Below are 6854 nucleotides of genomic sequence, written 5' to 3'. Positions count from 1 at the left end.
GAGTATGCTTCACAACACGGAAACTTATGACATTATGGACTATTTTATTGCAAATGTATTCACACTTTTTACAACTGCATGTGGTAAAATAAAAGAAATCATCATTATGCCCAAGATAATTATTTTGTTGATCAACACAGCGACAGGTGCAAACTTTAGAAGAAACATGCATATTATAAATACCTTATGTAATTACAAACCCAAAGGGATATTTCGTTGCCAAATAAATTCTTAATACTGGCAAAGTCAATTTACGCAGCATGATCTTCAATTGCAGAAAAAAAGACACTTGGTTGATATGGGAAAACATCGTTTTAGTGTTTGACGCAATAGTTAGTGAAGGTTTTGTAAATAGCCTATAAACATAATAGATGTCAACGAAATTTTTGGGGAAAGTGGATATTATTCTACAATTATTTTCGAAGCAGCGTATTGCTTCTTGATACTGATGATCGTGAGTGACGGACAGGAAAACTTGTCTAAATACAATGAAGAAAAATGTTCGAATCAACTATTCTTCATATGCTACTTCTTTATTTCGTACCAACTTGTGCCCTTTTAACCGCAAAACTTACAGAAAACGATGGGAAATTCAGTGTTGTGCAATAGAGGAAGCGCAGGTACACTTTGTTCGTCATACAAAGCAGGCAAGACATTCCATCACGCGCCTGGCTTCGTGATTGACAGACTTTAATAACTTACCCTCAACATTTTCTCAGTTGACAGGTAGTGTAGAGCGGGGGCAACAAATATCGCCATGTGAGCGCTTGGGGAGCCATCTGCTGTCGCTGCAAGGGACTAGTCAGCCCAATTCAACTGAACAGCTCCGAGATGAGGCACTGCAGTTTTTGTCAAATGGTGTCTTCAGGCGCTGTCATCTCATTTCCGACAAAACGAACAGTGCTGTAGGACGACAAAAATATTTTGCTGACATTGCCGGCTTTGTGCATTGCAGGAGTGGCCCCACGTAATGTGAACAATGCTACACACTCGATTCGTGTGATGCGGTCCGTATGGCATAAAGGACCGAGTTTTTGAAAAGCAAAGCATACTTACCTGGCACAGGGGATACCGTGATCATGAAGGCGGTTCCTCCAGGACGAGGCTCTTCCATTGCACTTCGGTTGGGCTGACCCCTGCGATTACCCCTAATGTGGGTAACTCGGGTGCATAATTTTTGGTAGTCGGGACTGCGTTCGCGCAGACCCGGTCTAATTCAAATCTAACGAAGTGAAATGACTAATCACGGATTACCGTATCTGAGCAAGGTATGCAAGAGGCCTCTCAGTATAGTATTATACAGAAGCAATAGCTTGCTCCCATTCCAGAGCTACGCAATGACGACTGCTTGCTCGTTGGTCGGACGGCTTTCAAACCCTTCATCCACTGAAGATGAAATATACTCTAAATCATCTCCTCTCCCAGAGAAGAAAAATGTCTATTACGAATGGTATTCTTTTCCTTTGTTGTCATTTTAACACCTTATACAAGGAAGCCGGCAGCGGCAATACTACGCCGCTCTTCGGCCACAGATATTTCAAGTAGAACATAGAAAGACATAGAAAAAAAATGGACAAAAAACAGTAGACACAGAAAGTAAAAAAACATGGAGCCGTTCACAGGCGTAGTAAAATAATAAACGTTCAGCACTGGTACACGCACATAGGCGACTGAAATGACACACGTGAACGATGGAGCGTGGGCGGTGAAATACTAAGGCACTAACATGATGGCACAAAAAAGCCGATGGCGATGATCTCCGGCGCGGCGATGATCTCAGGCGCGCGAACGTTCACTGTATGTGTACGAGTCCGGGGACCTGCCAAAGGAGAAAAGGTGGGGGAAGGAGAGGGTGGGGACGGGAGGAAAGAAGGTAGGGGGGTAGGAGCAGCCGATGGGGGGGGGGGGGAGAAGGAAGAGGGTGCCCTTGGGAGTATGCTACTCTTGGGGCACAGATCTTTTAGCGTCATATTGCGAGCGACGCATTTAGCATCTTGAATTCCCGAAGATACGACACATTACCATACGGTTATGGGACACACAAGGTTTTTCAACAAAGAATATCGAGGGTAATGTACACCATGTGCCTTAAAACGCTCTTAGGCAGTACCAATGGTTTGCTCTCATTACAGAACGACACGTTGACGGTTGTTTGCTCGTTACTCGGACTGTTTTCTGACCTTCACCACTGCATATTAAATATATTCTAAATGCACAACTGAACCTTTGACACATTGGAACTGTTTGCTCTCACAGATAAGACAACCTGATCATCTCCTCTTGAATCCTTCTCCAACAGCACTACAATATCGATTACAGATGTTACTCTTGAGGTACAATGCTACTAATAGTTCTCTAGCAAATGAAACTTCCGATGATTTTACGATAGCCAGTTACCACAGTTATGTTAGCGGAGTATCATTCTGAGGAAGAACTTCAGGAGAATTGAATCGGTGGTTGGAAGACGGGAATAAGCACCGAAAATAATAAATCGAGATTTTGCCGAATTTGAGTCATGAAAGGGTACACGCAACTGTAGAATACAAGAAAGGAACGAAAACCAACCCATCAAGCCCTGAAAATCAGGTCTGAATATTCAGGAAGTTGGAAGAAGGAAACAAAGACTGTATTTATTTCTGTCTTCCAACTACTGCCACGTATGGCCAAGACATTGCAGCAGGGCACGGAACAAGTTCGTTCTTGCTCCATCTGCTGGATATCTTTTTAACAACAAGCGGAGAAATGGAGTTCGCAATGTTCACTGCTATAAACGTGAAGTACAGAAGAGGCAGCGTCTTCTTGGTCAACAATATGTGAGTACCTCGACAGGTAATACTATTCTTGCAAAATCAAACACCACAACATTTCGTTTTCTTGAAAGTTGAAATGTACAGACTACTTCCCTCCTGAAGAGAAGAAATATTTTCTAGACAATTTATATGATGGACGAAACAAAAATGAAAAAGATACATTCCTAATGGGTGTGATAATGCGACGTGATCCAAAACGCCGCCGTTCAAAGAACGAAAACCCTAAGAAACGAGACAACGTTTTCGATTTCTTCGTTCTGAACAATGCCAACAAAAGAATTCAAGTTCGTAGAAGTGCATTTTCCGTTTTATATGCCATCAAAAATAAAGCGCTTTTCCGTTTGACTACTTTAATTGTTTCTGGAAAATCTGCAATTGATATGCCCGGTAAACATATGAACCGGGGTAATGTGTTACCTCCACAAATACTAGGTGCCATTGATGATCATGTAAATGAGTTCCCAATACACCATTCTCATTCCTGCAACAAGGAAATTAAATATAAAGTGCTGAGTTGGACATAAAATCTTTGCACCGCCTGTTTTGTGAGAAATATCCGCATTACGCATTTGGTGTCAAATACGATTTTTATCGGAAATATTATAATGAGAACCACGGATATAGATTTTGGAGGCTCCAAATTGACGTCTGTAGCACATGTGGGGATTTGGAAACGAAAGATCAAATCACCAGTTCTCAACGACACCGCAAAACGTGTCCCAGTCGCTGAAAAGATGGTCTATTTACGTCGTGCCAAGAAATTTTACTCTAAACAAAAAGAAGTGTTGCATCCATGCAATGAAAAAAAAAAGAATGTAAGGTGCCTCGTCTTTGACTACATGCAAAACCTTCCACTGCCGAAAATTCCGGTGAAGGGACGTTCTATCTAAGAAAGTTTGGTTGTACGTTTTGTGAAAACAGGATCAGCAAATTTCTACACATATCCAGAAGGTGTGGCTAAAGGACGCCCTGATGAGGTATGTAGCCTACTTTGGCTGAAGATTTAGGACATGGGTCCAACTGTAAAAGAACTTCACATTTTTTGCGACGCTTGCGGTGGACAAAACCGAAATATTACTGTCGTCAGGTTTCTACTTGCCTTGTTATCACTCTGCCGTTTTGCTACAATTCACCAATATTTTCCTATTCGTGGACATTCGTTCCTGCAGTGTGATAGGATCTTTGGTACCGCCAAGCGTAAGATTAGGAAAATGGACAGAATATACACTCCGGACGAGTACTGTGAGTTGATACAAACATCGAGAGAATCTGGATATTCTGTGAGAAAGGTGACTTCAGAACAAATCGTGAACTATAAGAATTGGTGGCCAAAGTCCTTCAAGAAATCAACGGAGAGTACTGACAAACATTCAAACTTTTGTATTTCTAAACACAGACACCTTCAGTATTCAACTGATATAAGAGCGCCGGCACACTCCGAGTCGTCGGCGGCGGAATTCCGGTCACAGGGCGGCGGTAAGAGGCTGGAGCTGCGACGCTCTTTCCCATAAGGTCGACTGCGAGGGAGGCAGGTGCGTGGCGTGGACCACAGCGCCGGGACGAGCGAGGTGGGCGTGGCCCTAGCCCCCTTGTCAACTCTGTAACAAGGCGCTTCGCAGCTCCCCGCGCGCGTCTGTAAAAACGGGTTACGAGTGTCGAAGGGTTCTGTAATAGCCTCCGAATTCATTGATGGCATCGTTCAGACAAGATTTATCCTTCAAAACCAAAGTTATTGGATGAAATAATGCTTCCTACAGACTCTGCATACACAGGAGAAATGCCCATAAATGAGAAAAAAAAAAAATGCAAGACGTAGAGAAGATATACCCACAGAAAAGAAAGACTTCTGCGAGAAATTAATGGCCTGACCTACCACCTCAGATCCAGCTGATCACGATGATTGATTTTTGTGTCCAAGTTTTTTTCTCCAAAACTTTCTGCGCCTTTTTGGGGTCAAATAATTGGTGCCCTTTTCAACTATATACATTTTTCCAATAGCCAACAGTGTTATGTTTTTACAATTTTGAACAAAATTTGAAAGACATTATTGACTTACGTCTTTATTTTTAGTAACATTTTCAATCAGTTGGAAGAAGGAAACAAATCCACCAACTTTTTTTAATTTTACGAGTCAAAGTAAATCATCTGGAAATTGTCCGAACACTGCAAACGGATGGAAATGTTGTCCTGTATGTGAAAAAAACCCTCGTTCAATGAAAAATGCTTAAGTTATACAGCTTTTTTTTAATTTCCCAACAAACAGGTTTATGGAGTTATTTCCTTCTTCCAACTGCCGATTCAAATATGATGAGGGCTTTTCTGTTTTGCAATAAAATACGTAAAAGTGTTCTCATTGGTGACAATGATGTAGATCCGACCATTGAAAGTCAGTTTTGTAGACTTTCTTTCTGTACCTACTGCGGGAAATTTTTATGTGCAAGTTTAATCTCTGTACCGTAGCCTTGTGTGAAAATTCACTTTCTACCAAGAGCCTATAATTTTTCGGAATGTAAAATTCAATTCTCTAACAGTTCCTTTACACATACAATTTAAATAAAAAATCGCACAAAAGAATATGATTTTCTGCGTTATTTAGTCCAACAAAATCATTAAGGGGTATGAAAAGAACACCTCAATAATTGTAAAAATAAATGTTGTATAAATTAAATTTTTTTTACAGAATTTGCGTCTTAAATCTAGTTACAGAAACTTTACCTTCTGAGCTAAGGATTAACAACCTTGTGTGTTGCTTGACGAAGTAACTTAAGACGAGGCCAACTCAACGATGATGAATGGTGGGAGCGCAGACATGTCTGTGGATGGGGGGGGGGGGGGGGGAGGGTGCTAATATCATATGTGCCCCTCATATCTCGATTTGGGAGCCATCTGCTGTCGCTGCAAGGGACTTGTCGGTCCAATTCGACCGAACGGCTAGGTACTGAGTGACTACCACTTGACTACCAAATGGTGTCAAGCGCTGTCATTCTATTCCCGACAAAAGCGACAATGTTATAGAGCGACAATGTCTTGCCAACGTTGCTGGCTTTGCGTACTGTAGGGGTGCAGAGTGCATGTATCAAATCATTCGTCGGAAGCCACCATCTCACATGCCGGTGTTCCACAGGGGGGCACCTGGTCCTCCCCCCCCCCCTGCATACACTATATACAGCTGACGTACCTACGGTAACAACTTAGAACGAAAGGATAGGAATATATGCAGACGACACGGCCTACTGGGTGACGGAGCTACGAACAACCATTCAACGCAAGACACAGTCGTACTTCCAACGACTAGAAACGTGGATGGAGAAATGGAGGATACGACCAAACCCGAAAAAAAACGCAGACAGTCCTTTTCGGACACAGACACCTCACCAAAAAACGCCAACAAAATAAAGACGACATCAGACTCTCACGATGGGGCACACCCTTAAGACTCAACGATACAGCCAGATATCTGGGGGTATATCTGGACAAACACCTAAACTGGAAGACCCACCTAACTTACCTACCGAACAAAACCAGACAAAGACAGCACCTCATCCGACAGGTAGAAGGCCGCATCCATGGCTGCAGCACAAAAACTGCAGTCCGCACCTACAAAACCTTCGTCAGACCGGTACTGGAGTATGCACCAGCCCCCCTGGGTGGAATACACGCTCAAGTAGCAAATAGGCTATAAGCACAGAGAGAAGACTCCTATGCAGTATCGGCAAACTCCCAACCACCACCCCCAGCAACTAAGTCTACCGAACAATTCAAGCTGAACCACTATAAACCAGGCTGGTCAAGCTTCGAGCGCGGTACGGCAGCCATGCGCTAAACAAAAGACCTGACACGGAAGACCTCATCTCCACCAACCACAGAACCCGTCGAAAACCGAAATACAAATACATTACCCCCTCCAGTACAACAGCCCTAAACACTGCAGAAACATTCCCAGACTTAGCCCCAATCCTGGAACCACTGACAGCCAACTCCACCACTCATCCCCACCTAGATGAGAGAACAGACAACTGAAACACACACACACACACACACACA

The 6854-nt window shown here is 43.0% G+C and overlaps 1 non-coding gene across 1 annotated transcript; it reads left to right on the top strand.

Moving 5' to 3' along the window:
• The first annotated feature begins 1048 nt into the window (after positions 1-1048).
• LOC126163266 (U1 spliceosomal RNA) lies at positions 1049-1211 on the top strand. The gene has a single exon (XR_007535185.1). It is a non-coding gene; the product is annotated as a U1 spliceosomal RNA (small nuclear RNA).
• Positions 1212-6854: the final 5643 nt, after the last annotated feature.

Source organism: Schistocerca cancellata, chromosome 2 (genome assembly GCF_023864275.1).
Source record: "Schistocerca cancellata isolate TAMUIC-IGC-003103 chromosome 2, iqSchCanc2.1, whole genome shotgun sequence".
In the NCBI taxonomy this organism is placed as follows: Eukaryota; Metazoa; Arthropoda; class Insecta; order Orthoptera; family Acrididae; genus Schistocerca; species Schistocerca cancellata.
The sequence above is the reverse complement of the archived record's forward strand: the minus strand, read 5'-3'. Positions and strand labels throughout refer to the sequence as shown.